The sequence below is a fragment of the Chrysochloris asiatica genome, unplaced genomic scaffold (assembly GCF_000296735.1).
Source record: "Chrysochloris asiatica unplaced genomic scaffold, ChrAsi1.0 scaffold00134, whole genome shotgun sequence".
Taxonomy (NCBI): Eukaryota; Metazoa; Chordata; class Mammalia; order Afrosoricida; family Chrysochloridae; genus Chrysochloris; species Chrysochloris asiatica.
In genome coordinates this window covers 4,882,132-4,903,643 of record NW_006408652.1, presented here as the reverse complement: position 1 = coordinate 4,903,643, position 21,512 = coordinate 4,882,132, and the positions used below count along the sequence as shown (strand labels likewise).

The following is a 21,512-nucleotide window of genomic DNA, read 5'->3' as shown; positions in this document are numbered from 1 at the left end:
GGTCTTCCTCTTTTTTTTTTTTTTTTAACCAAACATAATATCCTTCTCCAGGAACTGGTCCCTCCTGATAATATATTCGAAGTATGAGAGACGAAATCTGACCATCCTGGCTTTCAAAGGGCATTCTAGTTGTACCTCTTCTAACACAGATTTGTTTGTTCTTTTGGCAGTCAATGGCACTTTGATTTTCCTCCAATACCATAACTCAAATGCATCAATTCGGGGTTTTTTTTTGTTTGTTTTTTTTTGTGAACTGAGTGATAGTGTACATGGAAGAACATCAGTTTTACACCATCATTTTATTGCAGTGATTACAATCTCCTCCATGCATCATCATTCAGAAGTATTTGCTCCCATTACCTGTTTTCCTTTTTTAGGGGGAGATGTACACAAAAACACTCAAGCATATATAATAATTTAAACCACCAAGGGCCACAGTCTGCAAGCCTGCCTCCTGGCCACCAGCTCTCAGTCCCTCTCTTTCCATGAATCTATAGTCCTCAGCTGCTCCTTTTCTCCATGTCCCCTTCTCTGCTCCCACCTCTGGTTTCGATGCTTCTTTGAATAAGGTCCCACATTCTACATGTGCTCTTCTGCCTTGATGGTCCAAGGGTCCTCTGTTTCTGGACTATACGATTAAATATTCTGCCTTTTTGATACAAAGCTTCCACCTTTACAATTGTGACAGCTGCAATTAGTCATGATAACAGTTACTCACTACTGAATCATAAGAATCTTATCCCCATCTCTTTTCACCAGACCTGTCTAAAGTTGAAAACTATTCAGTGGTGACTCAATCTTCCCCTGCACACTCTTAAACTAAACTCCCTCTTGAAAACTTGTAAGCAAGTCACTTCATGCCTTTATTGCCCCTTCATTTTTGGTAGCCATTGTCTAAGTTGCCTGTCCATATGTACCTTGATAAGGAACACCATCAAAGAATTGATGTTTTTGAGTTACGGTGCTGGAGAAGAATATTGAAAGTGCCATAGGCTGCCAAAAGAACACACAGATTTGTGTTGGAAGAAGTGCAACCAGAGTGCTCCTTGGAGGCCAGGATTAATTGCTGTCAAGTTTGTTTTTGTGGTTCTGCTGGTTTCTTTTTTCTGCATGCCTTCCTGTGCTGAGTTCATGTTTTTGTGTTCTTCCTTGTCAGATTCTTCATAGTTTTAATGTTTTTATGTTCTTCTTGGATTTTCATTGTTTGGTATGTTATGAAGTATATATTTCCTTTGAGGTTACCTTATATTCTATTAACTTTTTCTTCCATCTAAACTGGTCTATTTTATCCTGTAATTTACCTGACCTCCTCACCACCTGCATCTCTGTTCCTATGTTTTTACCTTCTTTCACATTGTAATTGTTTTGATCATAGACTAACCTCCAAGATCCTCTGGATTTGTTCTTATAGTTTTGTTCTTTTCTGGACTCTTCCATTTGTTGACTGAGTTCCAGGTGGTGCTGCCATGTGTCAATCTCTGGTTGTTGTCTGTTCTTGTTGGTTCTCAGTCCAAAGAACTCCCTTTAGTATATTTTGAAGGGTAGGGTTGGCTTTGGCAAAATCCCCTAGCTTCTGTTCATCCTTTAAGGTTTTGATTACACATCATATTTGATTGACAGCTTTGCTGGTTAGATAATTCTTGGTTGGCAGTTGTTTGTTCTTTCAGGGTTTTGGTATGGTACAACCCATACCAAAGACTGTCGTCTTTGATGTTCATCAGTAAGTATTTTAAATCTTCTTCGCTTTCAGCAAGCAAGGTTGTAACATCTGCATATCACACATTGTTAATGAATCTTCCTACAATCCTGATGCCACATTTTTCTCCAGATAATCTGGCAACTTGGATTATTTGTTCAGCATGCAGATTGAATAAGTATGGTAAAATAATACAACCCTGGCATACACTTTTCCTAATTTAAAACCATTCAGTGTTCCCTTGTTTTGTTCAAACAACTGCTTCTCGGTCTATGTTCCTCATGAGCACAATTAAGTATTGTGGAATACTAATTCTCCATAATGTTGTCTATAGCTTGCCATCATCCACACAATTAAAAGCCTTTACATAGCCAATAAAGCACACGTAAACCTCTTTCTTGTATTCTCTACTTTCAGTCAAGATCCATCTGATGTCAGTCATGATATCCCTTGTATCACATCCTCTCCTGAATCTGGCTTAAACCTCTGGAAATTATCTGTCAGTGTACGCTTGCATTTGAATTATCTTTAGAAAAATGTTACTTGCATGTGATATTAATGACATTGTTCAATGATGTCCACATTCCATTGGGTTTCCTCTTTTGGGCATAGGCACAAATATGGATCTCTTCCAGTCAGTTGGTCTTCCAAATTTCTTGGTATAGATGAGTAAGTGCTTCATCAATTTGTTGAAAAATTTCAACTTGTAGTCCATCAATTCCCAGAGCCTTGTTATTTGCCAGTGCCTTCAATGCACCTTGGACTTCTTTCTTCATTATTGTTGCTCTTGATCATATGCTACTTCTTGATATGGTTGAACATTGACCATTTCTTTTTGGTACAGTGACTCTGTGTATTCTTTCCATCTTCTTTTGATGCTTTCTGCATCATTCAATATTCTGACTATTTGTTGTTGTTGTTAAGTGCTATGGAGTCAGGTGTGACTCACAGCGACTCTGTACAGGACTTCCAAGAAGTGGTTGGTGAGCTTGACCTGACAACCTTGTGGTTCAAACAGACTTTGTAGTCCAATGCATTAGCCTGAAGAACCACACCAGGATTCCATTTTTCCCCCATAGGATCCTTCAGATTTTCAAGTAGAGGCTTGAAGTTTTTCTTCAGTTCCCTCGGCTTGAGAAATGCTGAGCATGTTCTTCCCTTTTGGTTTTCTAACTCCAAGTCTTTTCACATTTTGTTATAATATTTAACTATGTCTTCTCAAGCTGCCTTTGGAATTTTCAATTCATTTTTTTACCCATCATTTCTTCCATTACCTTTAGCATCTCTGTGCTGGAGAGTAAGTTTCATAGTCTCTTCTGACATCCATTTTGGTCTTTTCCTTCTTTTTTGTCTTCTTTTTGCTTCCTTCCTGAATGATGTTGTTGATGTCATCACACAACTCTTCTGGTCTTCTGTCTTTAGCATCTAATACATCAAGTCTGTTCTTCAGATGATTTATAAATTCAGGTGGAATATGTTCAAGGTTATATTTTGGCTCTTGTGAACTTGTTTTAATTTTCTTTAGCTTCAGCCTGAAATTACACATGAACAATTGATAGTCTGTTCCACAATCTGCCCCTGGAACTTGCATAAGAACATCCACACTTGCAGATAATACCCACTCGAACTGGCTTCAGTGACTGGATTATCAGAATTCAACTAGAAGAAGAAAGACGAGCAATTGATGGTCTGTTCCACAATCTGCCCCTCTGGTAGTCTGTATAGTGGTTATGAATCGGGCTGTGAACCGCAAGGTCAGCAGTTCGAAAGTACCAGCTGTTCCGCAGGAGAAAGATGAGGGTTTCTGCTCCTGTAAAGGTTTATAGCCTCAGAAACCCTGTACAGGGTCACTATGAGTCGGAATCAACTCCACGGCACATAACAACAACAACAACATGGAGCTTATCCACCATCTCTCCCACAGATGTAGTTAATTTTATTTCTTTGTATTCCATCTGGTGATGTCCATGTGTATAGATGTCTTTTATATTGCTTAAGAAAGGTATTTTCAATGAAGAAGTCACTGATCTTGATTAAAATTCTATCATACTGTCTCTAGCATTATTTCTATCATGAAGACCATATTTTCCAACTACTGATCCTTCCTCTTTATTCCCAACCTTTGTATTCCAATCACTAGTAATTACCAATACATCGTGATTGCATGTTTGATCAATTTCAGAGTGAAATTGGTAGAATTCTTCAATTTCATCATCACTGGCTTCAATGGTTGGAGTGGAAATTTGATAAATAGTGATATTAACTGGTTTTCTTTGTAGGTGTATGGATACTATCCTATCAGAGATAGCAAGCACTGTACTTCAAGACAGAGCTTGATACATTCACTTTTTGTTTTTAAATGTTTTATTGTGAATTATGTGATCGTTTATGTTGGAGAACATTAGCTTTACATTCATCCTATTGTATATCATGTATATCATTTTCATTGCTATGTTTACAATCCCCTCCATGCATTATCTTCTTTTACATTGTACTTGTTTTGATCATAGACTGACCTCCCAGAGTCTCTGAGTTTGTTCTTATAGTTTTGTTCTGTTAACAACTTTTCTTTCTGTTGACTTAATGCAGGGAGGGGCTGCTACGTATGTCAATTTCTGGTTGTTGTCTGTTCTTTTTGGTTCTCAGTCCACAGAACTCCCTTTAGGATGTTTTGTAGCACAGGGTTGGCTTTGGTAAAATCCCTTCGCTTCTGTTTTTCCTGGAATGTTTTGATTACACCATCATATTTGATTGATAGCTTTGCTGGATAATGGATTCTTGGTGGGCAATTTTTTTTTCTTTCAGGGTTTTATATATGTCTCCCCGTTGCCTTCTTGCTTGCATGGTTTCTGCTGAGAGAACCAAGTTTAATCTGACTTGCTTGCCTTTGTATGTGACACTTCTGTTTTCCTTGGCTGCTTTCAGAAGTATCTCCTTATCTTTGAGTTTGGAGAGCTTGACTATGATATGTCTTGATGATTTTCTTTTAGGGTCTACCCTTCCTGGAGTTCGTTGAACTTCTTGAATGTTTATCTGTTCACTTTTCAGGATGTCAGAGAAATTTTCTACCAGCAGTTCTTCAACTATTTCCTCTGTGGACTTGTGGGATTCTTCTTGTTCTGGAATGCTGATAATTCTTAATTTATTCCTCTTCATGTTGTCCAACACGAATCTTAGACCTTCCTCAGAATTTTTTATCCTATTTTTGTGCTTGTTCTTCTATCTCAATGGTATTGAGAGATTTGTCTTCCAGCTCACTGGTTCTGCCTTCCATCTCATCTATTCTACTCCTCTGCCCTTTCAGAGTGTTCTCTCTTTCTGTTATTTTGTTATTGATCATTTGGACCTCTTTCTGTAGGTTTTGAATTGTTTCCAATGCTGTATCTATCTTATTTGATTGTTCCTGTAGCACTTTCCTAACTTCTTCATTATTTTTCTCAACTCCATTGTAAAGTGTTTTGAAACATTTTATAATCATTTTTCTAAATTCTTTCTCAGGCATTTCCAAGGCCTGCCCTCCTTCCAAAATGGAGCCCAGGTCTACTTCTAGGCCATCTGTCTCAGACATTTTATCTTGTTTCTGGGCATGTGCTGATATGGTCATCTGCTTTTGCTTCTTGGACATGTTTAATGTTTTTCTGTGGCCTTAATACTTAATTGAATACATGTTTTGGTACTTTTTTATGCTTTCTGATTGCTTCCAGGAAGACGTGATCAGGATGTGGGCTTCCCTTTTCACTTTTCTTATTGTTTAACTCAGAGTAACTTTCACAGGTGTTGTCTGTTTCCCTGGTATATGGCAGTTGGTATTGGTTCTTGCCTGGGTTTTGGTGTTTTATAGAGTGTGATTGTAGCTCGGCTATATGGAAGCAGTTGTTGACTCTTCTTGTGTGATATAGGGAGACAAAGAGTCCTCCAAAGGCAGAAGGGGGGCATATAACAGCAAAACAACACCAGTGGGGGGGAAATGAGAGAAAGAAGAAGAAGAAAAAAAGACTAAGAAGCAAAGAAGCAGCACCAACATAAACAAGACTGAATACTGCAGTCTCTAATCACAGAAAAGGGAGAGGAGGGAGAGAAGGAAAAAAAAAAATTTTTTTTTAAATCTGTAGCTTAATATGAGTATGACTTTAATGTCCTAAGTTCCTGCCTTCAAAGCTTCCCGAGAGATTCCAAGTTGCCAGTGTTGGTTCTTATGCTATACCAGGCCAACCTTTGGCCCGTTTTGCCTTTAAACTCTCTTTCCCTCCCTCCAGCCCTCTCCTTCTCTTTCCTGTGATAAAAAAAAAAGAAAAGAAAAAGAAACAGATAATAATAGTTCAGGGCCTCCGCTTGGGCTGAGTATCTGTGTGCATGTGTGGCAGAAGAACCCACCAGCGGTGAGGGTTGGGGGTGGCCACTCGGCTCAAGCTTTCCCTCTATTCACTAGAATGGAGGTGGGCAAACAGTGAGCGCACCAATTACCAGATACTAAAGAAAACAAGAAAATCAGAACAAAGCAAAACTGACAAAGTTAATATATTGTCCACCTTTGTCCCAAGGTTCCCGTGGTGTTTCTGCTCCCCATGTTTCATCTTGCCGCTTGGTCTTGGCCAGGATGTCGGCTCGGGCCTCTGAGACTGGCCCAGCAGATTCAAAAGTATGCGATTTTTTACTTCAGCTCCTAACTCCACAAGCTATAAGCCTTCAAACCTTTAAAATATTCCTATCTCTGTGGTTCCGAGTTTGGGAGTTCTGCCCTGTATCTGCTTTGCCTGGTATTCTATATTATTGCTGACGGCAACCTTCACTGCACCTCCACCCAAGCCGCCATCCCCCTCCATGCATTATCAACCAACCAAAAGGTATACCCTGGCTCTCGGTCATCAGCACACAGTCACTCTCCCTTTCTAGGTCTAGAGTCCCCATCTGCTCCATCTCTCCACGTCATCGTCTCTGCTTCCATCTTTGGCATTACTGCTTCTCTGGGTGGGATCTCACATTCCAGTCTTCTCCCTTGATGGTTCCAGGGACCTTGGCTCCTGGACTCCATAGTCAATCACTCCCCTCCTTTTGCAACAAAATGTCCACCTTTATATTTCCAACCCTCGCAGTCAGTCCTGATAACAATTATTCACTATTGTACCACAAAGGACCTATCCCCATCTCCTTTCATTAGCCCCGCTCAGACAGATTGGATATTAGTGGAGACTCTACATTCCTCTGCACCCTCTGGATCTAGGTTCCCTCTTGGAAGCTTGGAAGCCAGTCATTTCTTGCCTTTGTAGCCCCCCTCCCCCATTTTGTGAGTAGCCAAAGTCCAAGTTGCCCATTCCTGTCTACTCTGTATATAGAGGGGGTGGAAATAATCCTCGTTGTAAAGATTTGTTCCCTCTTTTGAGCTACTGCATCCATAGGTGTAGGTCAAGTTCATCAAATTGTATCAGATTACTCTTTTTTTCCTCTTCTTTCTTCTTCTAGTTGAGCTCTGATCATCTAGTCATTGAAGCCAGGTCAAGTGGATATTATTTGCAAGTGTGGGTTTTCTTGTGCATATCCCCTCTCTTCTTATCAGCTGGATGCTTCACTCTCCAGTCTAGTCCTCTGTGACTATGTCACTGACTCCGGGCCCAAGAGTCCCCAGGTCTTGCCACACTGCTGACCAACCAGGTCTCCACCTGAGTTCACAGGAGTCAAATGTTGTAGGGCTTAGCTTGCAAGTTCATTGCTGTTTTTCCCTTAATTTCCCTTATCAGTGGCAAACATGGTACTCTTTATCATGTTTAAATAGTCAATATTCTGGTGATATCTGACAGTGCTCCACTGCTATTCATAAGGTTTTCAGTGACTAAATAGTTGAAGTAGTGCATCTTTCCTAGTTCCTAGTCTGTCTTCATCTGGAAGCTCATCTTAAACCTGTCCATCATGTGTGACCCTATTGGCATTTAAAATACCCATGGCATAGCTTCCAGAATCACCATAACATGCAATCCATCATAGTATGGCAAACTGACCTCAAAATAGAGGTGACTTTAATGACATAGGTGAAGTAAAACTTTAGGGACCTTCACTTGCCTGTGGGACTTGACTCAAATAGAGAAGAAACAGCTGCAAAGAACCATTAATAACCAGAACAAGTATATTTTCTAGGAAATTTGTAAGTTGTCAAAAATAAAATGGAATGCTTGAATACTGATATCCTAGACACTGTTGTTGTTAATTGGCATTGAGTTGTTTCTTACCCATAGTGACTTTATATGTGGTTTCTGAGGAGTTCCTGGTGAGATTGAATCACCAACCTTACAGTTCAAACCAAGCTTGCGGTTGAGTACTTAACTTGCAGTGCCTCACTAGGACTCCATTATAGGCATTAACAAGTTGAAATTGATTGGTATTTGTCATTTTGAATCAGACAGTTAGATGATCTAATTTTCCAGGCATGACAAACTGAAGAGAAATGAATTAAAACTCATCATCAAAAAGAACGTTTCAAGATCTATCCTAAAGTACAGCATTGTCAGTGATAGGATAATATCCATAGTCCTGCTAGGAAGACCAGTAATATGATTAGTATTCAAATTTGAACAACTAATACCACTAATGCCAAAGATGAAGAAATTGAAGATCATTACTAATTTTTGCAGTCTGAAATTAATCAATCATGCAATGAAAATGCATTGATAATTACTAGTAATTGGAATGTTAAAGTTGGAAACAGAAGGACCAGCAGTTGGAAAATATGTCTTGGTGAGATAAATGGCTCCAAAGATTGCATGACAGAATCTTGTAAGACCACCAAGTTAATCATTAAAAATACCTTTTTTCAACAACATAAATGGCTATAGGATAATATCCATGCACCTACAAGAAAGACCAGTTAAAAGCCAGTGTTGATGAAACTGAAGAATTCTACCAACTTCTTCACTCTGAACTTGATCAAACTTATAATAAAAAAGCATTGATAATTACTAATGATTGGATTGCAAAGGTTTAAAATGAAGAAGAAGTATCCAAAGTTGGAAAATATGGCCTGGTGATAGAAATGATTCTGGAGATCGAATGGTAGAATTTTGCAAGACCAATGACTTCTTCATTGTAAATACCATTTTTAAATTACATAAAAGATGAGCATACACATGGAACTCAAATAAACTTGATGACATCTGTGGGAGAGATGGTGGATAAGCTCCATATCATCAGCCAAAATAAGGCCAAGGGCAGACTGTGGAACACACCATCTAATTGCTCATATGCAAGTTCAGGCTGAAGCTGAAGAAAATTAAAACAAGTCTATGAGGGCCAAAATATGACTTTTACCATATCCCACCTTAAGAACTGATTTGATGCATTAGACACTAATGACCAAGGACCAGAAGAATTGTAGGTTGACATCAAGAACATCATGCAGGAAGAAAGTAAAATATCATTAAGCAGACAAAGAAAAAGGAAACGACCAAAATAGATGTCAGAAGAGACTCTGAATCTTGCTCTCCAGTGTAAAGATGCTAAAGCAAATGGAAGAAATAAGGAAGTCAAAGAGCTGAAAAGAAAGTTTCAAAAAGCAGCTCAAGAAGACAAAATCAAGTATTATAATGAACTGTGCAAAGACCTGGAGTTAGTAAACCAAAAGGAAAGAACACCTCAATATTTCTCAAGGTGAAACAACGAAAGAAAAATTCAAGCCTCAACTTTCAATATTGAAATATTCTATAGGTAAAATATTGAATACTGCAGGAAGCACCAAAAGAAGATGGAAAGAATACACAGAGTCGCTTTACTAAAAAGAAATGGTTGATGTTTAACCATATTAAGATGAAGAGCCAATGGTACTAAAAGAAGATGTCTAAGGTGCCCTGAAGGCATTGGCAAAGAATAAGGGTCCAGGAATTGATGGAATACAAATTGAAATCCTCAACAAACTGATGCAGCACTGGAGGCACTCACTCATCTATGCCAAAAAAAATTTGGAAGACAACTACTTGGCCAAATGATTGGAATTGATCCATATTTGTGCCCATTCCCAGGAGAGGTGACTCAACAGAAAGCATTAATCATTGGACAGTATCATTAATATCGCATGCAAGTAAAGTTTTGCTAAAGATAATTCAAAAGTAGCTGTAATAGTACATTGACAGGGTATTGACAGAGGTTCAAGCTGGATTCAGACAATGGCGTGGAATGAAGGATATTCCTGCTGATTTCAAATGGATCTTGACTTAAAGCAGAGAATACCAAAAAGATGCTTACATGTGCTTGGTTGACTATGCAAAGGCTTTTGACAATGTGAATCACGAATGTGGAACAAGGGATATTCCTGCTGATTATAAATGGATCTTGGCATAAAGCAGAGAATACCAGAAAGAAGTTTACCTGTGCTTGGTTGACTATGTAAAGGCTTTTGGCAGTGTGAATCATGACATGTTACGGACAACATTATGGAGGATGAGTATTCTGGACTACTTGTACTCGCAAAAGACCTGTACAAAAACCAAGAGGCAGAAATCCAAACAGGACAAGGGGACCCTGCAAGATATAAAATCAGGAAAGGTGTGCACCAAGGTTGCATTCTTTCACCATACTTATTCAATCTGTACATTAAGCAAATAATATGTGAAGTTGGATTATATGAAGAGGAATGTGGCATCAGGATTGGAGAAAAGTCTCATTAACAACCTGTAATATTCAGCTGATACAACCTTGCTTGCCAAAGAGACTTAAAAGTGTTACTTACGAAGATACAGACCACAGTCTCAGTATGGGTTGCACTTCAGTGTAATGAAAACAGTGGTGAGCTACTAGACCAATAAATAACATCCTGATAAATGTAGAAACGATAGAAGTTGTCACAGACTTAATTTGCTTAGACCCACTATGAACACTCATGAAAGCAGCAGACAAGAAATCAAATGAGAAATTTGCATTTGGCAAATCTGTTGCAAAAGACCTCTTTAAAGTGTTAAAGAGCAAAGATGTAGTGTGAGGACTAAGAGGTGCCTGACTGGTATTTTAAATAGCCTCATAGTGATGCGAAAGTTGGACAGTGAAAAAGGAAGCTTTGATGCATTTGTGTTGGAAGAAGTATAGCCAGAATGTTCCTTAGAAGAGCAAAAGGCGTGAGACTTTCATACTTTGGACATATTATCAGGAGGGACCAGTCTCTGGAGAAGGACATCATGTTTGGTAAAGTCATGCTTGGTCAGCGAAAAAGAGGAAGACCCACAACAACATGGATTCTCACAATGGCAGCAGCAATAGACTCTGACTTAACAAGGATCGTAAGAATGGCACAGGACTGGGCAGTATTTTATTTTTATGCATAAGACCTCTGTGAATCAGAACTGACTTGACAGCACCTAACAAATTTACAGTTAGACCTCACCAGATAGAATACACAGGTATCAACACACTATATCTGTGCAGAGATGGTGGTGGTTGTGGTTGTGTGCCTTCTAGTGGGTTCCAACTCATAGTGACCCCAGGCTGTAGAAATCTTTACATGAGTAGAAAGACTCATCTTCTTCTCAAGGAGTGGCTGGCTGGTGGATTTGAACTGCTGACCTAATGGTTAGCAGTCCAACTCGTAACCCATTATGTAACCTGAGCTCCTTAAAGAGATAATGGAGAAGCTTAATGTCATCAGCCAAAACGGATTGGATCCAACTAAAAAACAGACCATAAATTGCTCATATACAAGTTCAAGTTGAAGCTGAAGAAAATGAATACAAGTCAGTGAGAGCAAATACAGGATGTTGAGTATATCCTACCCGAATATAGAGACCATCTCAACAATAGATTTGACACATTGAACATTATTGTCCAAAGACCAAATGAATTGTGGAATGATATCAAAGTCATCTTAATTGAAAAAAAAAAAAAAAAGATCTTTAGAAAGACAAGAAAGAAAGGACAAAAATTGATGTCACGAAGTGCCGTAACGCACGCGCCTCTTAGCTCCTAGTCTCACCGACCCTGCTGTGGTCCTGGTGGTTTGGAAACTTAAGTTCCACGAGCAGAAGCTGCTGAAGCAGGTAGACTTTCTGAACTGGGAGGTCACTGACCACAACCTGCACGAGCTGATTGGGCTGCGCGAGGACTGCACGCCTTACAACCAACTGAGCCATGTGGTGCGCCGACTAGCTGGGCGCCTATGGGACCTGCAGAGAACGTCCGGTTTCACATTTGCTCCTCTGTAGCGTTGCTGTATAATTTGCATGCTCTAGGCCTGGTACTCATGCGTGGTTCTCTTGAGCTCTGCGACTTCATCACGACTTCGTCCTTCTGCCATCACCACCTGCCCACTGTGCGCCTCAAGCTGCCGTGGCACAGCACCTTCAGGCCTCCGTGGCTTTCATAGAGCAGGGCCAAGTGCACTTAGGACCCGACCAACCACGCCTTCTTTGTCACGTGCAGCATGGAGGACTTCCTCACATGTATGGACTTGTCCAAGATCAAGCGGCATGTGCTGGAGTTCAATGAGGAGCGAGACAACTTAACTCTGGTAGCCTAGCCAGACTCTATTTCCACGGCTGCGTTTTACAGCTGCGAAAACTCAGGCTAGATGCTGGAGAGCCTCTGAGAGAACCGCTCCCAAGAATGTAAGCTGGACTTAGGTGCCCTTGCCTCTTAGGAAACTCTTGGCTCTTAAGCGGCTGGCTAGGGGTGGGGAGTACACCCCTGTCTCCCGGGAAATTTTCCTAAGAAGTTGAACTACTGGGAATGAAATCGAAGACACTGCTTTAAGAATGGAAAGTGGATTTGTTCTGTTCTGGAGAATGAACTTCTTGTTCCCCAAAGACTGTAGTCTTAAAGCCAGGACTTTCACACACTTCCATGCTACCCCTCACCCAGACTTTCCCTTTCAACTTGTAGCAGGACGGTTTGGTCCGAATTAACTTGAATTCTTGGTGCCTGATGGTGCTGGGTAAGGATGTTGGGGAGTTTGGTCTCCCAAGTTTTCAGAAAATGGCTCCAACTTAAATAAATAGCCTAATTGTTTTGTAAAGTGCAACTGTCTGCCTGGTTTTCTTCCATAAGTTCATATATGTAGGTCTTCTTAATTCAGGAACCCAGAGACGAGAAATAGGATCCGTGGTGACCTGCCTGTGGGTGAGGCCTATAACGAGCGGCATACGAAGGCTGCAGGATGTTGCTCAGCAGAGCACATTTGTTGGTTTATCAATCCCTTCCTCTGAATGAATGTCCTGGCAGAGCTCTTTCCCGCAGGACTTCCTGTTGATACTGCAGCCCCTGGACATGCCACTGCAGTGTTTGCTTGTGGAAAGGAAATCATCAATCACCCTGTAGTTTGGCCATCTAGTGATTAGAAGCAGCCTGGGCAGTTCCTAGAAAATTAAGTGTTCTTAAACATTCTTAGGAGTACTAGGGACTCCTACTAAATGTTCAGATTCCTTTCCCTTGTCTAAGGGAAGCTTGCATAATGCCAATAAATAGCCTGAATTCTTTGTTGTTGTTGTTGTTTTAAAAAAAAAAAAAGTTGATGTCACAAGAGACTCTCGATGTGAAAAGAAGAGATGATGAAGTAAAAGAGTTGAACAGATTTCACAGTCAGCTTGAGAAGACAAAATAAAGTATTGTAATGACATGTGCAAAGACCTGAAGTTGGAAAACCAAAAGGATTTTCCAAAACATGCTCAGCCTTTCTTCAAGCCACTAATTGTAATATTGAAGACTTTGGGAAAAAAATACTGAACGTCACAGAAATAACCAAAATAAGTTGGAAGAAACACATCCAACAATTTCTGAAGATAGCATATAATCAAGAATCAAGGATATTGAAAGAAAAAGTTCAAGCTGCACTGAAACCATTGGTGAAAAACAAGTTTCCAGTAACTGACAAAAGACCAATTGAAATGATTCAACAAACAGATGCTGTACTGGAGGTGTGCACTCATCTATGTCAAGAAATTTGGAAGAAATTCCTTGCCAACCAACTGGAGGTCCATACTTGTACCCATCACAAACAAAGGTGATCTAACAGAATGCAGAGATTATCTATCAATATTAATATCACACACCAAGTAGAATTTTGCTGAAGATAATTCAAAAATTGTTGCAATAGTACGTTGACAGAGTGCTGCCAGAAATTAAAGCCTGACTTAGAATAGGATGTGGAACAAGGGGCATCATTGCTGATGTCAGATGGATCTTGGGTGAAAGCAGAGAATAACCAAAAGATGTTTACTTGTCCTTTATTAACTTGGAAAAGGTGCTTAACTGTGTGGATTATAAATTATGGGAATTCCAGAACACTTAACTGTGCTCATGATGAATCTGTACAAAGACTAAGAGAGGCGGTTGTTTGAACTAAATAAGGAGATACTGAATGGTTTAAAATCAGGAAAGGTGTGTGAAGGGTTGAATCCCTTTACCATAATTATTCAATCTTTATAATGAGCAAATAATCCGAGAAACTGGACTATATGAAGAAGAATGTGGCATCAGGATTGGAGGAAGATTCATTAACAACCTGTGGTATGCACATGACACAACCTTGTTTACTGAAAGTGAACAGGACTAATGCATTTTCAGATGAAAATCCAAAAATACAGATTTTAAATGGATTACACCTCAATCTGCTGTGCATAAGGTCGTTATGGGTCAGTACCAACTCAATGGCACCTAAAACAACAACAACAACATAATATTTTTAAAATCCTCACAATTGAACCAAAAGGCAACATCACAATAAATGTTGAATATTTTATTTTAATTGGATCCACAATCAGTGTTCATGGAAGCAGCAGTAAGAAATCAAAAGAGAGATTGAGGATTGAGTTAGACACATATGTTGCAAAAGACCTCTGCAAAGTGTCCAAAAGCAAAGATGTTACCTTGAGAACTAAGGTGTGCATGACCAAACCCATGGTGTTTTCATTGTATTCATATGTGTATGAAAGCTGGACAGTGAATAGGGACGACTGAAGAATTTATGCCTTTGAATTGTGGTGGTGGTGGTGGAGAATATTGAATATATTACAGACCACCAGAAAAATGGAGAAATCTGTGTTGGAAAAAGTACAGCCAGAAAGTGAGACTTCATCTCACATACTTAGGACGTATGTCAGGAGACATTAGTCTCTGGAGAAGGACATCATGCTTGGTAAAGTTGAGGGTCAATGAAAAAAAGAAAGACCCTCAGTGAAATAAACTGACATAGCAGCTACAAGAATAGCCTCAACCTAGCAATGATTATGAGGATGGATCTTAATAACATACACGAAGTATGAGAGATGAAGTCTCACAGTCTTACCGTCCTGACTTCTAAGGAGAACTCTGGCTGTAATTCTTCCAACACAAATCTGTTTATTCTTCTGACAGTGCATGGTGCTTTCAATTCTTCTCCAAAACTATAACTCAAATGCATCAATTCTTATACGGTCTTTCTTATTCATTGTCCAATTTTCACATGAATATGAGGCTATTGAAAATACCATGGTTGAGTCAGGCTCACCTTAGTCCTCCAGCTGACATCTGTGCTCTTGGACACTTTAAAAAGGTCTTGTGCAGCTGATTTGCCTAATCCAATACATCGCTTGATTTCTTGACTACTGCTTCCACGTGTGTTGATTGTAGATACAAGCAAAATTAAATCTTTGACAACTTCAATCTTTTCTCCATTTATCATGTTATTTATTAGTCCAGTAGTGAGGATTTTCATTTTCTTTACATTGAGATGCAATCCATACTGAGGTCTGTGGTCTCTGATCTTCATCAATAAGTATTTAATGTCCTCTTTACTTCCTGCAAGCAAGGTTGCATCATCTTAGTATTGCAGATTGTTAATGAGTATTCCTCCAATCTTGATGTCAACTTTTTCTTCATATAAACCAGCTTCTTGGATTATTTACTCAGCATACAGATAGAATAAGTACAGCGAAAGGATACAACACTGGCACACAGCTTTCCTGATTTAAACCATGCAGTACCCCTTGCTCTATCCAAATGACTGCCTCTTGCCTATTTACAGGTTCCTCATGAGACCAATTAAATGTTCTGGAATATTCATTATTTGCAATGTTATCCATAGCCTGTCATGACTGACTTAGTCGAAAGCCTTTGCATAGTCGATCAAGGACAAGTAAACATCTTTCTGGTATTCTCTGCTTTCAGCCAAGATCTATCTGTCATCAGTAGTAACGTCAATAGTTCCATGTCCTCTTCTTAATCCAGCTTAAAATTCTGGCAGTTCCCTGTCTATGTACTGCTACAGCCATGTTTGATTTATATTCAACAAAATTTTACTTGCATGGGATATTAATGATATTGTTTCCATGATTTCCACATTCTGTTGGGTCATCTTTGGAATGGGCACAAATATGGATCCCTTCCAGTCAGTTGACCAGATGGTGGTAGTGGTAATGTGCCGTGTAGTCGGTTCCAACTCATAGTGACCCTGTATAGGGTTTCCAAAGCTGTAATTCTTCATGGGAGTGGAAGGCCTCATCTTTTTCCTGTGGAATGACTGGTAGTTTCAAGCTGCTGACCTTGAGATTAGCAGTCTGACTTGTAACCACTATACTACCAGAGCTCCTACTTGACCAACTATGGGCAAAATATTGAATGAACATCAAAAGAAGATGGAAGGTATACACAGTCACTGTACCCAAAAGAAATAGTGTATGTTCAACCATTTCAAGAGGAATTCACCCCAGCTATGATAATAAAGGAGCTCTGGTAGCATAGTGGTTATGAATTGGGCTGCTAACCTCAGGGTCAGCAGTTTGAAACTACCAGCTGTTCCACAGGAGAAAGATGAGGTTTTCTGCTCCCGTAAAGATTTACAGCCTCGGAAACCCTGTACAGGGTCGCTATGATTTGGAACTGACTCCACGGCACATAAAAACAACATTATAATATAGGAGTCCTGGTGTGGCGCTGTGGGTTAATGCGCCAGACTGCAAAGCCATTTGAACTCCCAAGGTTGGTGGTTCAAGCTCACCAACTGCTCCTTGGAAACCCTATACAGGGTTGCTATGGGTTGGAACTGACTCGACGACACTTAACAATAACAACAACATTATAATATAGGAGTCTTGGTGCCGTGCTGTAGGATAAGCACTGGATTGTAAGGTCAGTTTGAAACACAAGGTCAGCAGTACAAACCTACCAACCATTCCTTGGAAACCCTATACAGGGTTGCTATGAGTCACTTGATAGCACTTAACAATGGCAAATTAAAGTATAAATGTTATATATTGTTGCTGGTGTTTTTGTGTGCCGTTGAGTCGGTCCCGACCCATAGAAACCCTTTATAGGGTTTCTGAGGAGCAGCTGGTGAGTTTGAACCACTCACCTTGAAGTTCAAACTGACTCTTCAGTCTAGTATATTAACCCACAACATCACACCAGGACTCTATTTATAGTCTAATATAGCTATTACTGGGTTCCTGGTGTGGTGCTGTAGGATAAGCATTAGGCTGCAAACCACAAGGTAGGTGGTTCAAACCCACAAGTCATTCTTCAAAAACCCTGTACAGGGTCTCTATGAGTTGGAACCAACTCAACAGCACTTAACAATAATAACGACATAGCTGTTATTAGTTCCTATGATTAGGAATATATAAAGAGAAAAACATGAGAAAATTATTTGTCCAGGGTTCACTAACCTTGGAATTGGAACAGGGACATATTTTATCTAAACACAGAACTTATTTAGAGGATAAGTAGCATTAAATTTTCAAATCAGAGGGTATAGGGACTTGTGGCCTGTGTTTTGTTTGGTGAGATGGAAGCATGTCATGCAGGAAAGAGGATAAAATCCTCTAAGAGCATAAATTTGGAAGAGCTCTTGAATAAGGTGTTATTCCAGCCATTGCCTTGAATTTGATTGCACATGTAAAAAACATTAAGACCTACTTACTCATTCTTTTAAATTCATCATTATATTCCTCCTCACAGATACCAAATTAACCTAGGCTTTCATAAATTTTGCTTGAATATTTGAAGATAAAATGAATCAATATATGTAAAAGCCCTTAGGACAGTGTCTGGCACATTATTTATAATTCAACCTATGGACTATCTACCATGCATTGTAGGAAACAAATATAACAATAGACAACTCTTTCATGAACATTGGAATATATCATTACCAGTGGCATTTTTTTTTTTTTTGCCTCTGGTCTCTTGGGACACTAGTGTTCCACTTGTCATATATGTTGGTGCCTGACAGGGACATGTATAAGTGCTTAGGATTGAAGAAATGTTTCTTAGTGTCAAATACTGTGTTTAAAGGTTATTGTATAAGTTGATGCAGCCCAGAGGTGTAATTGCATGAAACTTTTGTGTCTTTTGGCTTTTGTTCAGCTATATAAACCTTGTAAATACATTTTCAGTTTCCTGTGCACTACTTGGAAGTTTCAGTTTTTGTGCTGATTTAATTTTTAAGTGAATAACTTAAATTTTAAGTGCGAATAACAGTAGTAAGCATGAGTTGTCATAACTTAATTTTAACTTAATTTGTGCTGATTTAATTTTTAAGTGAATAACTTAAATTTTAAGTGAATAACTTAAATTTTAAGTGAATAACTTAAATTTTTTAGTGAATATCAGTAGTAAGCACGAGTTGTCATAACATCCTTGACATACTATATGTACGTTTCTAAAAATTACTGAGGACTTTTCTTCTGGTTCACGAACTGTAAGTAGATTTTGTTTTGTTTTCAATAAAAATTAACACATTGTAGTGGTAATTTCCCCACAACATCAAATCCTTTTGTTGTTTGCATGTGTTCCATGGAGGAAGTATACAGTTTCACCCCTTGTGTATTTTCATATTGGTGTGGATGTGTGGTATTGGTATTATCCTGATTGTACAGAACCTGGAATTATTGTTTCTGAAACATTCTTAGTTTTTCAGAAATGGACTATTTGAAGGAAGAAGATATTCTAAATTATTTGTATTCTCTACTTGAGAATGAAGGAGCCCTGGTAGTGTAGTTGTTACAAGTCAGACTGCTAATCTCAAGGTCAGCAGTTTGAAACTATCAGCAGTTCCACAGGAGAAAGATGAGGCTTTCTGCTCCTGTAAATATTTACAGCCTCAGAAACCCTATTTAGGGTCACTATGAGTCAAAACTGATTCCACAACACATAATCACCACCACTACCTGAGAATAAAGTGAATCTAAGGAGTGTGACAAAGATGTCTCAGACTAGGTTATTCATTTTGAGGACTCTACAGTACATTTTCATGGTAACAACAGTGACGCTGATAATTGGCAGATGATCAAACAAATCTTTATGTGATCCAAGCAGGCACAACATGATATAGAAGGCAGGAGGTTAGAATACCAAGTAAAAATTGGCAGCCTATCACTGTAGAGGTTGTTGTTGTTGTTAAGTGCCTTCAAGTCGGTTCCGACCCATAGCTACCCTGTACAGGGTTTCCGAGGGTGTAAATCCTTACGGGAGTAGAAAGCCTCATCTTTCTCCCGTGGAGCGGCTGGTAGTTTTGAACCTCTGACCTTAAGGTTCGCAGCCCGGTTCGTAACCACTACGAGCTCCTTGGTATATACTGGTTGGTATATACATCTTTCCTGACCTCAGACACTAGTCCAGCAACTCCCTCTTGAGAGATACTGTTGTTGCAGAACTTGTGATTGACAAGATTCAAGACTGACCAAGACAATTCAACAACCTAATGCAAAGTAGAACTTGACTCTGATTAGCTTCACAAATTGCACCCAATTATCATAGATTTCAATAGCCACCTAAAAGAAGTGTCTGCGCCATCATTGTCATGGCAGCTGATGAAAGTATGGTGCCATTCAAAGGCCATTTACCAACAAAACAATATAAACCATTGAAGCTGGTCAAGTGCAGATAGTTGGTTGCTTGATTGATACACAAACTGGCTTTGTAAGTCAGTTTGATATCTATTCCGAAAGAACAAGGCATGGACAGTGACTCACCCCTCTCCTTAGGTAAGAGTTTTGTCCTTGGACTATGTCATTCATGCAACCATTCTCATAGGTTTATTACTTTTAACATCCTCCTCCTGCCCCCTGGTCACTTGATGAAAAGCAGGAAAGAAAGGAGAATGTATGCTGCAGGCACAGTACGAACCAACAGAAAACACTACCAGAAATGAGGAAATGGAAAGAAATTACAGCAGGGAAATTTCTGTTTGTATAAAGGGATGTGTGTTGGCAGTAAAGTTGCTAGATAGTACACCTGTGACAGTTATGTCAATGTCTCATAATCCAAAGGACCTCACTAATGTCGAAAGAACAAATATGATTCCTCCTCAGTAATTCCTTACCCAAGAGCAGTTTCAAAATACAATGTGGTCACGGTAGGAATGGACCTCTTTGACCAGAGTTACAAAAGGTGTGTGACTAGAAGGTACTCTCTCAAATGGTGGCATCCATTGCTGTATTTCTTTATTGACACTGGCACTGTAAACAGTTTTACAATGTGAAACTATAACAATGGTGGCATATGTGACCAAATTTACCTCATAGGAAGCTGGCTATGGGCAGGGAAATCAAAGTAAGAGGAAGACCCTCCTTTCTTGCATAGAACCAACCGGAGTAAACTTGGTGCCAAATGATGCACAACCCTGACAGGTTGGAAAGCATTTACCTGTCAAGGGATCAAGAAGGTGATGGAAAGAATGCAACACTAAGGAGGTTCAAACAACAGTTATGTGCAGGCATTGCAGGGGACCTTTACTGTTACCCCATGTTTCCCAAAGTTTCACACCATAAAATGAAATTGCTTGGATACAATTTTTCTATGCCTCATCCCACCTATCAAAAAAGCATAGTCCAGTGGGACATGTATCCCAGAATAATTATCAAAATGCATCACTGTTATTGTTGTTGTTAACTACAATTGAATCAGTTCTGACTCACAGCGATCTATATAGAGTTTCGAAGGAGTGTCTGGTGAGTTTGAACTGCCAATCTTGTGGTTAGCAGTCCAGTGCTTATCCTACAGCACCACACCAGAACTCCATCATACCTACCACAAATCCATCATACCTAACAAAAATTTAAAGCTACCAAAGGATCCAGCACTTATTATTAGCAAAACCAATTTTCTCTACAAAATATTACAAACACAAAACGATTCAAAATGGTTACGATGTTCAAGTGCCTAGCATTTAGTGGGTGAGACAGAAGCATAAATACCTGCAGTGTATGGCAAAGTATATAAGTGCCTAATGAAGGCACAACTTAAGATGGTAGGGATAGGAAATGTGATCTTTGTTATGGCCAACTCATCATTTATTCATTGACATAAGTTAGCTCACATTTTCTCACAACCTTAGATTGTTAATTTACGGTCAACTTAAATAAGCTGGATAGATGCTCCTTTTAACATTAATGTAAGTGCTTTACAGCTCACAAAGTATTTTCATGTACACCATTTCATTTGTTGTCACCATCACAGGATTCACATCATGAAGATACCAGCACTATTTCTATTTTTATAGAACTGGAAACTAAGACTTGAAAATATTACATTATATAGTTGTCACAGGTGCTTTTATTTCAAATCCAAGATGACAACACTGTGGTCCAAGGAGAACAAGTAATTGGTTCAGAGTCACATAGCTAATTATTAGGAGACAATTGTTTTAAAGGCATATGGTGATGTGCAGTGGATTCAGTTCCAACACACAGTGACACTGTATAGGGTTTCTGAGGCTGTAAATACCATAACTTGGGTCAGGCACACCTTAGTCCTCAAGGTGACATCTTTGCTCTTAAACATTTTAAAGAGGTCTTGTGCAGCAGATTTGCCTAATACAATACACCGTTTGATTTTTTGACTGCTGCTTCTGTGAAAGTTGATGGTTGATCCAAGA

At 39.3% G+C, this 21,512-nt stretch overlaps 1 pseudogene across 1 annotated transcript in view; it reads left to right on the top strand.

Annotated features, from left to right (window-relative positions):
- Positions 1-12,182, top strand: part of LOC102829234 — a 56,362-nt pseudogene extending 44,180 nt beyond the window's left edge. The window contains exon 4 of the transcript XR_438759.1: positions 11,627-12,182. The product of XR_438759.1 is annotated as a 40S ribosomal protein S3a-2-like (transcript). The remainder of the gene's footprint in view (positions 1-11,626) is intronic.
- The last annotated feature ends 9,330 nt before the right edge of the window (positions 12,183-21,512 follow it).